This window comes from Gorilla gorilla, chromosome 2, assembly GCF_029281585.2.
Source record: "Gorilla gorilla gorilla isolate KB3781 chromosome 2, NHGRI_mGorGor1-v2.1_pri, whole genome shotgun sequence".
In the NCBI taxonomy this organism is placed as follows: Eukaryota; Metazoa; Chordata; class Mammalia; order Primates; family Hominidae; genus Gorilla; species Gorilla gorilla.
Genome location: NC_086017.1, coordinates 13,290,101 through 13,309,976, shown reverse-complemented (window position 1 = coordinate 13,309,976; position 19,876 = coordinate 13,290,101).

Below are 19,876 nucleotides of genomic sequence, written 5' to 3'. Positions count from 1 at the left end.
CAGGTACCTTCATTTGTACTGTACTAAATGGCATGCCTTTACCCATGCATGCTGTGATTTCTGTAGCTTTCCCTAATTGAAAATCCTTGTCCCCTACTCTTCACCTGGCTAATTCTTCTGTGTCCTTCCAAATTCAGCTGAAATGTTGACTTTTCTAGGGGGTTTCCTGACTCCCACCTCAACACAAAAACCCTGGGCAGAGTTAGCTCTTTTCCCTTTTTGGTCTCACGGTACTGTGTACTGGATCATAGTTACTCTGTAATTGACTCTGTTCTCCTTTGTCCCCACTTCTATCACTGGATTGAGTGTTCATTAGAGACAGGTCCCCTGCTTTGTTTGTCCTGGAGGCCCCAATGCCTAACACAGCTGGCACACAGTAAGTGCTCAGCAACATCATGTTGAATGAATGAATGAACCAGTCAGTTCAGTGAATCAACTAGGAATGTTGGCAGTGAAAATATAAAAGGTGAAATTTAAGATTCACTATTTTACATTCAATAAATATTTATTGAAATTTTCCAGTGTTTTAAATATCTCATACAGGCCTGCTCCCTATCAGTATTTATCATGTTTCTTTTAGCAGCCTCCTAAAAAATTTGAACATTTTGTTAAAAGGAGTTGGGGGTGTGAATCTTGCTAGTAAGGTCCCTTTGATGTCTGTGGCCACGAAAAGAATCCCTGACTCTAACCAGTTATATCATACTTGAATTACAAAAGATGTCTTTGACCTACTTAGTTGAAAGATGCTTTTTCTTCTTCCTTCTTATTCTTTTCTTGTAAACTTGCTTTATTTTTAAATTTCACATTTTAGATACAGGAGATACATTTACATATTTGTTACATGGGAATATTGCACGATGCTAAGGTTTGGAGTTCAGATCCCATCACCCTGGTAGTTAGCATCACACTCAATAGACAGTTTTTAAACCTATCCCCTCACTCCATCCTCTAGTAGTTTACAGTGTCTATTATTGTCATATTGTCCATGCGTGCTCAATGTTTAGCTCTTACTTATAAGTGAGAACTTGTGTTATCTGTTTTGTTGTTGTTGTTGTTAATTTGTGTTAGGACTGTGGCCTCCAGCTCCAGCCGTGTTGCTGCAAAGATCATGATTTTATTCTTTTTTATGGCTACATAGTATTCCATGGTGTATATGTACATTTTCTTTATCCAGTCTACCATTGATGGGCATCTGGTTTGATTATATGTCTTTGTTGTTGTGAATAGTGCAGTGATGAACAAACAAATGCATGTGGCTTTTTGTTAGAATGATTTGTTTTCTTAATTTAAGAATGATTCATTTTCTTAATTGAGAAATTCTTTTTGAGAGGTTAGGAACATACTAGAGGGCAGAATAAAAACAAACCAGAGGAAGAGGCAAACTCCAATAAGATACATTCCAGCATAGACTTCTGACTGTGAGTCTTTAACACCAACTACCAAATACGGGACGAGGGAGAAATACTGCATCAAAGTGCTAGAGTATATAAAAAATTTCCATGGTCTCCACTTGACAATGAACTCCAAAGCTGTCATCTGAATGATGTGGCTACACAAGATGGTCATGCATTCTTGGATTCCTTGGAGATAAGCATGGTTTGTGAAATGAGAAAGAGAAAACATCATTCATTACTGTTCTAGAGAGGGGAAGAGTAGTCCTCACACCAGAGCTGGGCTTCTGAAGTAGATTTTGTGCAAGAGAACTTAAAAATGAAATACAGACCAACAAGAGCGCTCCAGAGAAGTGGGCCAGCAAGACATGAACGTTAAAACTTATTTTAGGAGGAATAATTGAAGGAAGGAAAGATGCTTAAGCTAAGAAAAAGGGAGACTAAGGGGCACATGATGACTGATGAATATGTGGAAGTTAGAGAGGGACAGAAAGTTCCTTCTACAGCAGGAGCCAAATAATATCTCTCTGCGTCCGTGTTTAACAAAAGCTTTTTGCTCTGAGCAATTGCACCAATTTCTTTACAAAAGGGCCCCAGTCTTCTTATGCAAATTGATGTCCTTACACACTAATGACCCATGTGGTGTACCATGGAGGATTGTGAGGGGGCCACCTCCATAGCAGGATATAAGACCCTCTTTATCTAGTTTCACTTTTCAGTTATACTACCGAGGATGAATCTTTTTTTAAAAAAAGTGGATCTCTCCAAGGCGACTTTGCATGTCACACAGGCAGAAAAATGGAGTTGGAGGAGAGATAGCTTCTGGTACCCCCATTACATGATTACAAAGATGGAATGAATGGTCTTGGAAGGCGCTGAGTTTCCACTCCTGGGAAGAATCCTGAAGAGGTTTAGCTGGAACACCTCAGGCATGGTTCAAACATCAGCATTGGTGAGACCCGGACTAGTAAGATCCCTTTGGTCTACAAAACATGCCAAAGCCTAGCTTGAATGAGGCACTGCTCCTGGAAAAACACAGACCATATTCCCTGAATAACATCAGCTCATATGAGAAAAAAAATGTCTTTTCCTATTTCTAGAATAGGGAATCATATTTTTACCAGCTTATTGTTTTAGTTAACTTTCACCATTCTGTAGGATTAAGGTGATTATTGCTTTAATATAGGAGGTGGTATAGTGTAGCAGTTAAAGGATGGAGTGTAATAGCTAGGTGTAAAGTCAGACAAGCCTGGGATTGAATTCTGCCTGCACGAAAGCACATAGCTGTAATAGATTAACACGCCTAAACCTCAGATCCCTCGTCCATAAAATGGGCAATAGCCACCACATGTGGTTGCTGTGAGGATTAAATGAAATAATGCATAATATACACTAAGCAATATACCTACATCCAGCTGGCACTCCGTAAAAGCTGCTACTACCATGACTGTAATGGTAATAAGAATACTTTTTAGTAATGTTAATATCACTAAGACTCTTGACTTGCCTCTGTGTCTTTCACTTACTCCGCGTTTCTTCAAGGTCCCCAGCTCAGTGGTTTATTTATTTAATTTAGAGACAGTGCTCTTACATAGGATCCTCCACAGAGAACAAAGCTCGTGCACATGCTCGATGGTGCCAGAAATAAACAAGAAAATGCATTTATCTGTATAGTTTTTGAAATTAAAAATGATATTTATGAGTTCCCTAGTAGAAAAATAAATTTCATCTGTTTTAGTAAGGAAAAGTAGGATAAGAAACTGCTTTTTGGTAGAGGTAAGAGACGTGGGGAACAGGGATTTCAACTTTATTTTTTAATCATAAAAGCATACAGTTAGATATTAAACATGACTTTGCAGATGGGAAGTAGGACAAAAAACAAATCTCAGTATTTCTTACTGGATTGCTATGACAATGCATGATCAGCAGCTTCTGTCCACATACCCTAAGACATAAGAATGAGAACTCCCAGCTATAATTAAAAATGTAATATTTAGAGTGCTGGTGTGGGGTACAGGAGGGCTGGATAGCTGCCTAATTTATAAGCTTTTGGGCCGCTAAGCTGAGAATGGGGAATGCAGTCGTCTTGTTTGAAGCTGGTATTCCATTCAAGTAGTAAGCATGACTTCTGGTGATATGCTATCTCCAAGAATCAGCTAATTACTGTTTTCAAGCAGAACCCATACGTTATTTGATTAGCAAGCACAATCACTTTCTTGATCACAAGTAGCAATATTCATGCATTTTTGAAAGTACAAGCTTGGAAGTCTTGAATAGCTTGATTTTCTTGTTTTACTATTTTTTTTTACAATGACAGTCGATAACCCAGATGCATCTGTCTTATGCCTTGTCTTACCTCGTCTAATAACTCCCCCTTCTCTCCCCACCCCCTGAGACTGCCTCAAAAGGATATACCATGCTGTGTTGCTTCCCAAGAGCTTGTCAGAGGGAACAGTTTTGTCATTTGAAGAACGTGTTCACGATGCCGTGACAGATTTGCCAGCATCCTTCCAGCACAGTGCCTTAGATGTGATATATTCAGAATACCCTTTCCTTTTCCAGATCCTCTCCCCCACCATCCCTTATTCTAAAATTCTCATTCACCTAGAGGATGACTGAATCTGAAAACTTTGGTGCAGTAAGTGGCCTTGGGTGAACATTGAATCCTTTAGTTCACAGCCTTTAAAAAAAATGGAAAACTAAGTTTGATATGGAAATGTCTTGGTACTGCTATATAAGCAGACTGTTTAAGACATTTAAAAATAATCCTGGAGCTAAAAAGAGTCAAACTTTATAAGCAAAAGGCTTCTGAAGACACATCTATTTCTAATAACTTCTGTAATTTCTACATTCTCAATTAAAAACATATTACTCTTTGACACTTCTTTGCATAAACCTATGAATGGAAGTTAAAAAAGATGTCATTTACCATTATAAGAAGGTCAACAATTCACAAACATCAATGCTTAGTATCAAGTCTCCATTTGAAGATGGAGATCTGTTGCAATGACAGGTTTGTTCAGGCTTTGCTCTTCCCATACCTCCCCTTGATCATGCTATGACCACTTGCCATGTGTGCTCAGACCCAGGCTGGGGTCTGTGGACTCATTCCAGCCCTCTGTGTCCTCTGTCTATGCTGTGGCTGAGAAACAGGCCTTCCATTTCTAGTTGACCGTCTTTATTGAGGAAAGCCTCAGTAAACACAGGAGAAGTTCCATTCTCTTGGGAGTAGCTCTAAGTATTGGAATGATTTATCTTATTTTAAACAAAATTCTAGCTCCTTGCAACTTCTTTGGAGTTGTACACAGTACTTGGTTATCTTTTCCACATTAGCATCTACTCCATGATAATCTATCATCAAGAGAGTACTTACCAAGTGATAGGTGAATTTCTATCAAAAGCCTCATTCTAACCATGCCACTACTCTACAAGGTATGTATGTTGATTCCTATGTTGCATAAGGTGATTCTAAGACTGATAGTGTTTAAGTAATGTGCCCAGTATTATCCCTTGAGTAGTTGTGGAGTCAAAATTCAAACCTATGCTTGTATGGATTCTGAGATTGTTCAACTAATGCAGAGTGTTCATCTGAGATCTGTGGTAAACTTAGGGATCCACAAAAGGGCTTCAGGGATCCACAGAGTCCCTGAAATAGAAACCCAAATTTGGTTTGTATATGGATTTTATGGTAAAAGCAATCACAGCCCTCCCTCATCAGAATTTCAATTAGGTATATAACCTCAACAATATCATATAAAATATTAAATGAGATACACATATTTTACATTTTTCCCTTCTATTTTACTCAGTCATATTACATAAAAATGCTATATCCCTCTTCATGTATGTTAATTAGTTGTGCCTTCCTCATTCTGTATATTTTTTTTTTCCTTTTTAAGCCCAAGTGTAGGACTTGTACCTATGCGTACTATATTTAATTTTGTTAAGTTCAAGCTATTGGGATTCTGATTCTGCTATCTAGTGCTTTTATTACTCATTTTTCTGCTTTGTGTATTCTGTCAATTTATATTATAAAACTAAAAACCAAATTAAAAATGAACAGCTTTCAACGATTTTGGACTATGGGATATTATTGAACTCCAAGAATCCAAAATACAGGATATAATTCATTGTCTCTCTCTCTCTCTCTCTCTCTCTCTCTCTCTCTTTCTCTCTCTTTCTCTCAGGCTTCTGACAAAATTATCCTTGAAATAATTTCTTGAAGATTTAAACCTCGATAGGTCTGTTTCATCAGAGGTGATGTGAGTATACCACTACCAGCATCTCTAGGCTGGGCTGAGAAAGAAGGGCATCTCAGACAGCCAAACAATTTGAAAGTATCCCATCAAGTTGGTGTTCTTTAAATAGCTGTTTAACATTTATTTAGTAGACACCAAAATAATTGACTTCTCTATTGATAGGGTATATACATTTTCTGTTCATTTTTTTAAACTTGTTTATTAAAATGAATTATTTTTCAGGATTTAAAAAAAAAATTAACTCATAGCATCAGTCACTCATAAGCACAAAAAAACCCAGTAACTTACATAGGGTAAATGTGTTACATTTTGTTTAAAATATATCTCCAAAATCTAATTTTCTAAATTTCAAGTTGATAAATCATTTTCTACCTTTCACCATTCTTGTTCGCACTTCCATTTTATGATTAAGTTTTTGAAACCAGAACATGTATTGGGGGCATATTCCAAGGACTGAAATTTAGATAATGAACTAAATCACTCATTTTTAGTTTAAAAAAAAAATTTGGCCATTCCTTACTTCTGTTTTAGAACATCAACTGTCAGCTGGCCTGTCTCAAGGCTGCTGGAGCAGCCCGTAATTGCAACATGCAATTCGCAATTATTCTTTCAGAAATAACTCCATAGAGTAAGTTCAGCACCGGGAGAAATGTTTTCCCAATTTTTATTTGAACATGTTGCCTACTTTTGCCAGTTAATTTAGTAGTCTCATGTGGAAACTGAATTAACTAGCACCGTATCAGTTCGTTCTCACACTGCTATGAAGAATCCTCAAGACTGGGTAATTTATGAAGGAAAGATGTTTAATTGACTCACGGTTCTGCATGGCTGGGGAGGCCTCAGAAAACTTACATTCATGGCAGAAGGCACCTTTTCACAGGGTGGCACAAGAAAGAATGAGTGCCAGCAGGGGAAATGCCAAACGCTTATAAAACCATCAGGTCTCGTGAGAACCTGCTCACGATCATAGAACAGCATGGGGAAACCGCGCCTATGATTCAATTACCTCCCACCAGGTCCCTCCCACGACATGTGGGGATTATGGGATTATAATTTAAGATAAGATTTGGGTGGGGACACAGCCAAACCATATCAAGCACCATATTTACACTTTATTTTAGGAATGTTTTAATGTGCTTTATGAACTGATGTGCCAGGCAGTGGTCCAGCTGTCTTTCCCTTAATTTAGCTCTATAGACAAGAATACAGTAAAGATTAAATAAATATAGCTGTCAGACACTCCAGGAAAGTAGTAACTGCAGACAATAACCAGAAAGGAGGAGAACCGGTTTGACTAGACTAATTTGACTAAATCCTTAGTTTCTTTGGAGGGAAAAAACAAATGTGATTCATCACATCCCCGACTTTGGACTGTTTTTCTAATTTAATAGCATTCCAGCGGGAGTTTGGGAGTGGAAGTTTGGGTGTACATTTTGAATAAAATCCTATCAATTTACCCATAAATGATCCTAATACAGTTCCTTTTGGGGAGCTGTTAGACATAAACAGCTTTCTTCCCTCTATGATTTCAGTAATGACAAAGGCCAAACATCAAGATCTCTCTCTGCCATACTTAGGAGTTTAAATATAACCCTGAAAGATTTTAAGTATGACATGATGTGATTAGGAAAATGACAATAAAGAAATTTTGTTGGAAAAAGAAGGTTCTAAGGGCTGGGAGACCAGCTCCTGGGCCCAGCAATTATCCAGATGAAAACAAGAGGGATTTGAACTAAGACAACAATGCAGGTAGAGTTAACCCCTGTAGAAAACTCCTGTGACTTCTCTCAATTAATGTTTCAGCCTGCACACTCATTCCAGTAAGAATCACAGATTAGGACATAAACAGTGAGGATAGTAGGAGAAAACTTTAAGTCATGCTTCAATCTGGTAAAAAGACGCACTACTTTTCTGACTCAGGAATGAGGAATAAAAGGATACTTCACTCCAGTTACCTTCCCTGGGAAGTCACCACACTCCTTGATCTGACCCCTATCCTTGGCGATGGCAGCAGAAGCCCATCATCATCATATATCAGCCTCCAAGCCAATGACTGGCCTGCAAAAATAATAACTTTACTCCCATGCACCTGAGCCCACAGGGAGAAAACTCATTTTAATTCTGCCGTGGTTTAATGATATTTAAATGGCTCAAATGGTTTTTATAAATGAATATATTACAAGGTTTATGTTCAAGAATCAGCAATAAGCCATAATGGACTTTACAGTTTATTGGTTCCATAAATGTCACCTTGTTATTAACAACACAGGTAAAGCAACTTGATGAAATATTCTATTATCATCCATTGAGTGAAACATCAAATTTGTTGAGCTGGAGTTTCAGGCATTCTCATTTCACCCTTGTAATTCAACTTTATTTTGAGGCTCACAGGTATCACCAACATGATTTTTAAGACCCTTTAAAATTCTGTTTTCTTGTAAAGATAAAATTTCTAAATTAAACGTAGAGACTTACTCTTGAGAAAGGTGGCACCACCAGATGGAAGTGTGGAAACTGCATACAGAAGCCAGGTGTGTGTGACCAGCATTTGCTCTTCACAGGTGTCTTTTGGGAGCCACGATTTGCTGCCCCCTTCCAAGAATGTGAAACAGCCACATTCCATTGCATTTCAGTTATTGTAATAAGGCTAAGGGAGAGATTGTGTGTCATCTTGCCATTCTTTGTCTCCTTTTTCAAAATTTGTGAAACCAGGTCGTAGTTAGATGAACACTGAATTATCTCTAGCATGTGGTGGTTTTGCAAAACCTTAAACATTACATTAGAAAAGTTGTCAACTTTGGTTAGTGAGAGACCTTACTTTGGGAGACTTATTAATAGACATTTGGAAAGTGAAGGTGTCAAAATTGTCCATACTTTAATTTCAAGAACACACTGAAACTTATGGTAGAGTGATGAAATCCCCTACCGAATGCCCTACTGTCTATACGTTTGTTTGCTTGTTAAGAAGGTAACTCTAGACACAAATATAGCAGAAACCCATGACTCAGCTTTCTCATGAGCTTTATCTAGCCACTAGTCTTGGAATAAGCATTGGACACATCTGTGTCCAGCATCACGGCCTTTGCCTTCTTCATGGCCCCACTGCCACCCCACTACTTGCCAAGTCAGGCAGTCATTATTCACTCTTTCACTCAACAAAGATATGTTTACAAGTACTAGATCCCAGGCATTGTCTCAGGAACTGGGCTGGGTCTGTGAGTAAGTGAAAGTTCCAGTTCCATAAGGGAGACATATATCTTTAAAAAATTACAAAAATGATTGCAATTGTAATGAGAATTATAAGAAAAAAATTACAGGCTGAGCTACAGTAATAGGGTCCCAAATTGACCAGGGGAGGAAGGGAAGTCTTCCCAAGGAAGTAATTAACTGTTGCTTAAATGCCAAAAGAAAGTTGGATAAATAAGAGTTGATTTAAAAAGAATCTTCAGTTTTCCACCAGGAAAATAAATGATCCTAATACAAAAGAAAGGAGGGGTCGGGGCATTGACTGACTAAGAAGAGGCAGTGCAAGCATGTAAGCAGTAGAAATAGTGTATGTCAGGTGCCCAGATGAAGAATTTTGTTAGTTAGAGGAATAAGGAAATGTAGAGAAGCCAAGCATAGAGAATAATGCAGGAGGAAGCATGGGAGCTCAAGATCTAGCCCTTTCCTACTCCTCTTCACTGTTATTAAGGCTAAGAAGTTTTTGACCACCTTCATCAGAGCAATGGATAATCATTAAAGAGTCTAAGCAAGGAAGTGACATAATCAGTTTTGCATCTGCCACAAAGAATACCACTTAGATTCCTGCAGTACTGTGAAAATTGCTCTATGGATTGTAGAGCTTCAGAGTAACCCGTAATAAGTTTCTCTTTAGGGCTATTGAATGATTTACTTTCAGCCTGCCATGATTTCTATTGGAAACCAGTTAAGTAGATGGTTAGTTATGCTCATGTCTGTTTAATCAGGCAGTGGTAAATAACCCAGGCATTGCGTACATATCCATAGGGAGAGTTTTTCTTTTGTTTGTTTTATTGCCAGTGGAGGTAGGGTAAAGGGTTGGGAACATCTCAGAATGTGGGATGCTGTGTTGTTCATGATACCTATGACCACTTGGTCATTGGCCCACAGCTGTGACAGCAGAGGGACTCTTGGGGACGAGCCTCTGCCGAAGACCTAGATAAGGGGGTCTGAGCTTTTCTAGGGGTAATTGTTTTGCTTTTGTTGTTTCCCAGGCAGAGACCCCTACCCTCACACTATCTCTTTCTCTGCCTGGTGAGTCTTTGCTCAAACCGGCTGTTTCTCAGATTTTAGCTGAACATGTATCATCAAAGTTACCGAGATGAAAGCTCACTTATAACTCCCAGCCATCAACTGCACCTCCTTGAGGCCATATGTTTGGGCAAGATGCTTGAAGATGAGCCATGTGCTGCAATGGCCACATGCACTGAAGAGCGCCACTGGGGGATTATTGGAATGCAAACTTCTGAACTCAGACGGACTCCTCTGGCCATCTGGTTGCAATTTTAGTGTCTGGGCTCTGAATGTATTTATTCCTATATATTTGAGTTGACTTGAAATAAACCATTTTTTTAAAGGGATCCAGAAAAATGTCAATGCGTATACTTGGTTTGATTATTTCCTCTGTTTAATTCAACTAACTTATAAAAGAATATGACTGTATTCCTATCTCCAGAATATAAATATCAGATTGTTTTTAAGGCTCTCAGAAAAAGATGAAATTTCTGCTTATTATTTATTAAGGCTAATGTAAATCTGTGTGAATAGTCTCGACTCATCCTGATTTTTAAGTTCAATGATGTTTGGCTTAAGTATAAAAAGTTATTTATTTACTAGATTTTATTTTTGTTATTAATATGGACTAGATTGTGTTGGAATATTTTGAGAAAGGGATTTCTTTCTTGGTGTATCCCATAGACCATCTTTTAAAATCTCTTCCTGTCGGCACATATTCTTGGGGATGCAGATGGTTTCGTGAGTTGAAACAGGGTAGGTTTAAAGGTTGAATCTTAAATTGTTCTGCTCTCCACTGTATGCTGGGGAAACCTGGTGAACATGGAAATCAAACCCCTCTGTCTACCCACTTTCCAAAGCCTCTTCTCAGATTCAGCCAAGAATAGATGTTGAGCCCAGCCTGCCTTCCTTTTTATCTCCCGCTCCTCTCCTGACATTTCTGGTGGCCACACATAGAACAAGTAGTGGAGATAGAAGGAGGTGGTGATATAATCTAATACTTATGAAGAATTACCATGTGCCAGGCGCTGTCCTAAGTACCTTACGTGCATTAAATTAATTTATTTCTCATAAAAACTTAAGAGTTAGTTAGGTACCTCTATTATCCACACTTTACAGATGCGGACGATGAAGAGTTTCCAGGAGGGGATTAAGAAGTCCTTTCACTTATTTCCTGCTTTTCTAACCCCCGTTCCCATGAAACTGTCAAGGAGAATTTCCTATGGAACACATACCACAGGAATAAACACAAGCTGAGTTTTCACTGGCCTTCGTGGGAGGCAAAGTTTTTGTTCTCACCTCCGTCCCTCCAGGAAGCCTTTCACAGCTGTCCTGGCAACCTTTGTACCCCATTAGTTAGATAATCTGATTCCGTCCATGTTAGGATTTGTGTTCACTACATTAAGTGTTTTTTTCTCCATTGTAAAATTTATTTCAGGTTTATTTTTAATTTATTGTAAAATTATATAAAGATAAAAGATGTTCATAATACCATCCTCAGGTGTGATAAAAAGTAATTCTTTCATTTATACAGTTTTTAAATGGTCATTTATTAAGCAACTTTCCTTGCTAGACCATACATTTACTTGGTGCACAAATCAGGTAACAGCTGTCCTGGACTGCCCAGGCCTGAGGGGCTTCCTGGGACTCTGGACTTGCAGTGCTAAAACCAATAGTCCTGGGAAAAAGGGGAGGAATTGTGTGCATTCTTTGCAGGAACCAGGTTGGCTTAGATTTAGTCTTAAATCACCAGCACTGGCAAACTGCTTGATGCTTAGTAAGTGCCTCATAAATGCTAAATGAATATAATAAATGGGTAGTAGACTCTGTCCTAGAGCCTAAGGGTAGAAATATTTCAATCCAGCAGAAGGCGTTTTAGATGGAAGGAATAGCATGGTTCTGAAGGTGGTTATCCTTAGTATAAGGTTAGGTAAGTACAGAAAAGCCCAAGCAGATGGGGAGTTAACAGAGTAAAAGGGAAGCTTATGCTTGGGACATTAGAAAGATGTAGGTGATCTGGATCATGGAGTGTATTAGTCCGTTTTCACGCTGCTGATAAAGACATACCCGAGACTCGGAAGAAAAATAGCTTTAATAGACTCACAGTTCCACGTGGCTGGGGACGCCTCACAGTCATGGCAGAAGGTGAAAGGCACTTCTTACATGGTAGTGGCAAGAGAGAATGAGGAAGAAGTGAAAGTGGAAACCCGTTATAAAACCATCAGATCTCATGAGACTTATTTACTACCAGGAAAACAGTATGGGGGAAACCGCTCTTATGATTCAATTATCCCCTACTGGGTCCCTCCCACAATATGTGAGAATTATGGGAGTACAATTCAAGATGAGATTTGGGTGAGGACACAGAGCCAAACCATATCATGGAGGTCCTTTTATTTAATAATTAGTTTTTACTTTGTATAATGAGTGGCAACTTGAGAATTTTATGCAGGGGCATAATATGGTCATATGTCCACAAGCATAGTTTTTTGTAGACAGGATGGCTGGTACAATAGGAGAGAGGAGAGAGAAGAATGAGCATGAGGGAGGGAGGGAACAAGATCAATTGGGAGGCTATTGCAATATTGCAGGCAGAAGATGCTAAGAGCTTTAACTAGGTTAGTAAAGACAATGATGAAGAGAGAAAGGGCCAACGAGAGGAAGGTGTTGGTCTGAGAACCAGGTGGGCAATGAAATTAACTAAACTTGCTCAACTACTGACCATATGGGATAGAATGGAGTGAAGTTTCTGGGATAACTCCCAGGTTTCTCTCTTGAATGGGTAGGTATATGGTGGCACCATTCACTGAGAAAAAGAATGAGGATGAGGAGAAGGTTTGGAGAGAAGATGAACTTCTGTCCATTTGGAACTGATTGGGTTTGAGCTGACTGTGCCACATTCAGATCAAGATGTTCAATGGGATATATGTGAATCATCAAAGTGTATAAAGCTATGTTCCATACATGAAACATTTTGCTCTGAAATGACAATAGCTATTGATGTTTATTTCCTGATTATAAAAATATATAGCTTTTCAATGAGAAATATTTATAATGTTCTAGAAGTATCAAAATAATAAAATGAGTGTAACAAAGAATCCTACCTTAATATCAATAAATAATCACTATTAATTTTTTGGTGAACACTGTCACAGATTGCTTCACCCATCCGTCTCTTCATTCATCCCTCTGCCCACCTCTCTGAGATGATGGGAAATTTTCTTAACTTCTCTCCGTGCCTAAGTTTCCTCATTCGTCATGGTAATTTGGTATTTACCTATAGAGTGAGTACTAAATGAGCTCATGAATGTGAAGCACTCAGAAAAATGCCTGGCCCATAGGGGGGTGCCATCTAAGTGCTAGCTACTATAATATTCCATCTTTTCAAAATAAATTGGTTATAAATAAACACAGTTTTATAACTTGCTTTGTTGTACTTTCTTGTTATTCAATGCTTACTAACTCTTAGTTAATAAAAATATCTTTCTACCCAATTCCTTAACACTTCAGTCTAAAACTGGTTTTCCCCACCAAAAATCAAAACAAAGCAAAAATGAAAACAGAACACAAATGAAAAACCATGACCACCACAAAACATGTAATTAGATCAGTAACTGAAAATGCTTTGAATTAATCTTCAACCTGTAGGGACAGTGGCAAGAGGCAATTCATTACATATAGACCATTTTGTGTAGTGGTTTATAAAAGAAATAAGCAAAAAGAGTTTAGCTTTTTTTGCCTTTTTCAGTGTCCTTTGCTTGTCTGTCTCCACATTAATAATTCTTGTAACCTTTACTGTCTCATCGATCAACCGTCAGGTGAGGTTTCTGCTTCTCATCCTGGCAGCCTCCACATGGCGCCAGTTTTCATTCATCTTCACTGTGTGCTGTTAAGACCTAGATTTTGTTTCTGTGACTAAATAGGGGAACTTATATCTCTAACCCAAACCATTTCTTTTTATTTTTCAAAAAGAAAAAAAAGCCCGAATGAGTGTAATCCTTTATCAGAGGACTTGAAAAATCTGTTTTTCTCAGGTCTGAGAGTAAGGGCAAAGATAATTTTGTCACTGTATTGGAGTTCTAACAAATTCTTCTGTCACCCTCTAGAAGGGGCTCCGTTGGAAAGAAAAAGTAGTGTTATGATAACCTTTAGAAAGTCAAGTGATTGAAGTGCAGACATTCTAAGATAAAATAGAACCTCTAAAATATAGGATGTGAGTAAAGCAATTTTTAAATTATGCGGTGAGGAGGGGAAACACATTAGCATTTCTTTTATGCATTAGATGTATCTTTTAGGCATGCTGTTCCTTCTCTTGACTGGGGAATACCTCTTTTACCAAAATTTATATTGATACTTTGCATTTATATAGCATGTTCCATGCCCAGAGCATTTCGGTAGCATTAAGTGTAAATGGCATGCTTAGAAGCCGGGTAACTGAATATTCTGATACCACAGATGGACAAGCACCAGTGCACAGAGCTATATTACCCTGGAGTTCTTAGTCACTGTGAGAAACTAAAATGGGAACTCTGAGTAGTTTTCCATGTTAAAAAACAATTGATCTGCCCTAAAAGTCGAGATTATTTCTGATGGCTCAGCATTTAGTCTTCTGGAAGCAGTAGCCTGAAATTTTCAAGACTTCTACTCTCTGTCCTCATGTTTTGGATGAGGCTGAACCCCTGGCTTTATGGGTGAGAATATGGCCCAAGTGTGGCTACTTGGTGTAGTTGATCTTCCTGATGACTCTACTGAGAAAGATCCCAGAACAATGGTTATAACCACGGTTTGAACTGTTGGAGCTTCTCTTGCCACTGAGGTTGCTGAGAAAATATGCTACGTGTCTGGTGCTGCAGGACACAAGCAGTGAAGAAAATTCTAAGTGAAACCAATACAGAGGTAAGCAGAGGCAAGAGAAAAAGTGGAAAGTCCTGAGGCTATCTGTTGACTCCTGGATCAAACTATACCTGAAGACAGGATCCTGGAGTTTAGTCACACAAGCCACTAAATTATCTGTATTTCACCTAAAAACTGTGAGTGAGCTGAAAGGATTCTTATATAAAGTTATTAGAATATTTAAAACTTGATCTTTTAGTTTAGAACAGAAAATAATCCTTAATCAAAGCTTTTGCACCCTTATGTGTATTTCAAGTAAGTATCAAAAGTTATTTAAAAGATAAATTCTGTAGAATAAATAACAGAGGAAAAAGTTAGAAATAATGAAGTGGAAAATTTCTTATTGTTTTCTGAAAAACACATCAAAAGTCTAAAGTATATGTTTATATTGTTAGATATTTTTTCAGAATTAACTTTGAAAGCTATTTTAATTATGTCGTTTTCAGTGATAGAATGTATTAATTGTTCTGATGTCAGAACTGGATCTTCTAATGCTTATTTTATCATAGTTTTTTTTCATAAGGACCCTTCAGATAGACTGTTATTTTATAAATTAGCGATGTAAGTTCATGTATTGCTTAGTTATAGGCAGGTATTTGGCAGAAATAATCCAAATATCTGTGCTGTAAAGGTCAAAGACGGACAGGGATAAAGAATGAGCTCTGATTGCTTCCATGTGTAAACCCCTCCCGGGATGAAGGTGTTTCTGGGTTGTCTATCAGTGTCTCCCAGGAAACCTAGGAGAGATGGAAAGTTCATGTTTCTCATTCATCCTATAAATTATAAGCCTTCTTAGGATGATAATTGGCCTTGAATGACATGAAAAGTGTGATAAATGTGTTTCCTATCTCAGTCATTGAATGATTTTTATCTTTCCAGTACTTGACTTTCAAACAAGGTTTTATCGTTGTCAAGGTAGGCAGAATAGGATGAAAGATCATAACCTTTAGAGTAGTAACTGGAAGTGGCTTGCAGTGGATTAGAAGGGAGTTAGAGAAAAGATTTCTCTATAGGTTTACACGTGGCCAGGCCAGAGGGGTGGTGGTGGCTGCGCAGGAAGAGGAGGTGGGGGACTAACACAATTACCACTGTTTGGGTGCTGATTACATACATGTGAGATGTTGACATCTCATTCCATCCTCATAGCAAATCCGTGAGGAATATATAGGTATGGTCCGTCCTCTGTATCATTGGGTTCTGCATCCTGTACTCAACCAACTGCAGGTTTGGGGGAAAAAAATTTGCACCTGTACTGAACATGTCCAGGCTTTTTACAAAAATCATTATTCCCTAAACAAGATAGTATAACAACTATTTACATAACACTTATATTTTATTAGGTATTATAAGTTTTCCAGAAATTAAAGTATACAGAAGAATGTGTGTAGTTTACATGCAAATACTATGTCATTTTATATAAGGGACTTGCGCACCCTTGGATTTTGGTATCCATGGGAGATCCTGGAACCAATCCCCCACAGATACCACAGGATGACTATACTTCATTAACCCTGTTTTACAGGTGAAGAAACTGAGACTTAGCAAGTTTCAGTTCATAACTTTTAGTTCATAGTCATACGTAATTTGTCCTCCAGTTCATGCTGTGAGTATGTGGCTGAGCTGGTATCAAATACCTATCTGCCTCCCTGTGTTCTTCTCCCCCCCCACTTTTTTTCTTCTCTGAGACTGAGTCTTGCTGTGTTGCCCAGACTGGAGTCCAGTGGTGCTATCTCAGCTCACTGCAACCTCCACTTCCCATGTTCAAGCGATTCTCCTGCCTCAGCCTCCCGAGTAGCTGAGATTACAGGGGCATGCCACCACTCCTAATTTTTTTTTTTTTTTTTTTTTGTATTTTTAGTAGAGACAGGGTTTCACCATGTTGGCCAGGCTAGTCTCAAACTCCTGACCTCAAGTGATCCTCCTGCCTTGGCTTCCCAAAGTGCTGGGATTACATGAGTAAGCCATCACAGCCGTCTGTGCCTGCCTGTGTTTTTAACCATTCTGTGCTACAGCCTGTTATCTGTTCAAGAAAATATAATAGCACCATCACCACTAAAAGAATGGGGACAGTGGCATTATAAACTAAATAGCTCATTTACCAACCTGAATGAGGAAGAATTAAGAAAACCAGAAATCTGTATATTCTTGTCACAACTGTAGTAATTGATGCTCCCTTTTCATTCAAACCAGATTTCTTGTGCCCCTTTTTAGTCAGCACATCATGGAAGGATGAGAGGAGGCAGATGGTCATGGGAGCAGGACCTCAGAGCAGATGGCATGCATTCAGGACAGTGATCATTTAGAGGGTCTTTGGCAAATCATTTCAGCTCTGCAAGCCTCACTGTTTTTATCTGTAAAATGGCTCTTTTTGTTCTAACAATTTGTGCTTTAATATAGTGGTGCTGTAATAAGCATACTGAGTTTTCCTTTTTTTCTGGATCTTCGAAGATGAGCTTTACTAATTTTATGTCTGATTCAAAGTAGTAATTTAACTGAACCAACTGGTCCTCTGGATCCAGTGTCTGCAGCTGCTGTCTATGCTGATTAGTTATTGCTCAGCTGTACCACTTGTAAATATTTACTGTGTTGTATATAAATATCACTCCTCATCTTTTTTTAAAAAAATCCCTTATTTCTGGCATTTCAGTTATTGCTTTTTATTGTGGTAAAATATAAAACCTAAAATTTACCATTTAATTTTTTAAAAGAATTTTATTGTGACAGGAACACTTAACATGAAATCTGTGATTTTAAATTTTAAGTGTACAATACAGTATTGTTGACTATAGGCACAATTTTGCACAGCAGATCTCTAGAAATTATTTACTTTAACTGAAACTTTTTGCTCATTAATTAACAACTATCTTCTCCCTCACCACCTAGCCCCTGGCAACCTTCATTCCACCCTTTGATTCTGTGAATTTGACTATTTTGGATGCCTCATGTAAGCAGAATCATGGAATATTTGTCTTTCTGTTCCTGGCTTATTTCACTTAGCATAATGTCATCAAGATTCATCCATGGTGTTGTGAATGGCAGAACTTCCTTACTATTTAAGGATGAATAAATTCTGTCATGTGCATATATCACATTTTCTTTAATCACATGTTGAAGAACATTTAGGTTATTTCCGTATCTTGGCTGTTGTGGATAGTGCTGCAGTCAACATGGGAGTGCTGATATCTCTTTAAGATCTTGATTTCCTTTCCTTTGGATACATACTCACAAGTGGGATTGCTGGATCATATGGCAGTTCTATTTTTAAATTTTTGAGGAACCTCCATATTGTTTTCCATAGGAGGTGAAATCATTTTATATTCTCACCAGTAGTGTGCCAGATGTTGTTGAGGATGTGGAGCAGTTGGAATCATTTTTACCGTTGTAAGTGTACAATTCAGTGGCATTAATGAAAAAGATATGAATAGCATCATATTGTACAACCATCATTGCTATTCAAATCTTTTTAATTACTCCAAACAGAAACTCTGTACCCATTAAGTAGTAATTTCCCATTACCCTACCCCCAAAACCTGCTAATATCTAATCTGTTTTCTGTCTCTATGAATTTTCCCAGCATAGGTATTTCATATGAGTGAATTTATACAATATTTGTCCTTTGGTGTCTGGCTTACGTTACTTAGCATAATGTTTTCCAGGCTCATCCATGTTATAGCGTATATTAGAATTTAATTTCTTTTTAAGAGTGGATGATATACTATCGTGTGTATAGACCATATTTTGTTTATCCATTCATCTGTTGATGAGCACTTGGGTTGTTCCCACCTTTCATCTATTACGGATAGTGCCGCTGTGACCATGACTGTACGTGTATTTGTTTGAGTCCCTGTTTTCAATGATATGGAATATATACTTGAGTGAAATAACTGGGTCATATGGTAATTTTATTTTTTACTATTTTGTTTCATTTTTTGAGACAGGGTTTGCCTCTCTTGCCAAGGATGGAGTGCAGTGGCTCCTTGGCTCAGGGCAACACCTGCCTCCCAGGCTCAAGCAAACCTCCCGCCTTAGCCTCCTGAGTAGCTGGGACTAGAGACATGCCACCATGCCTGGCTAATTTTTGTGTGTTTTATAAAGACAGGGTTTTGCCGTGTTGCCCAGGCTGGTCTCAAACTCCTGAACTCAAGCAATACGCCCTCCTTGGCCTCCCAAAGTGCTGGGATTACAGGTGTGAGCCACTGTGTCCGGCCTGGTAATTTTAACTTTTTGAGGAACTGCTACATAATTTTCCACAGCTACACAATTCCACTTTCTTACCAGAAATGTACTATGGTTCTAATTTCTTCATATCCTTGCCAACACTTGTTTCCTTTTTTTTGACTATAGACATCGTAGAAGGTATGGTATCTCATTGTGGTTTTGATTTGCATTTCCTTAATGACTAATAATGCTGAGCATCTTTTCAAGTGATTATTGGTAATTTGTGTATCTTCCTCAGAGAAATGTCTACTCAAGTCCTTTGCCCACTTTTTTGTTGATACATAATTTTTGTACGTTTATGGATACATGTAATACTTGATTATATTCATAGACTATGTAATGATCAAGTCAGATTATTCACGGTGTCCATCACTTGAGTGTTTATCATTTCTTTGTTGGAAACATTTCAAGTGCTCTCTTCTAGCTAATTTTAAATATGTGATACATTTTTAATTATAGTCTCACTACTCTGCTATCAAATATTAAGAAGTATTCCTTCTATATAACTGTATGTTTGTAGCCATTAACCAACCTTTATTTACCCCCTCCTGCTTACACACATACTCACATATCCTTCTCAATCTCTGATATTTCTCATTCTGTTCTCTACCTCCATGAGGTCAACATTTTTTAGCTCCCGCATATGAGAAACAACATGGGATATTTGCCTTTCTGTGCCTGACTGACTTATTTCACTTAACAGTTACATCAGTGTTGCTGCAAATGTCATGATTTCACTTCTTTTTTTTTTTGGCTAAATAGTATCCCCTTGTGTGTGTATATATATATATGTATGTATGTATATATACACACACACACATATATATACGTGTATATATACACATATATACATATATATAC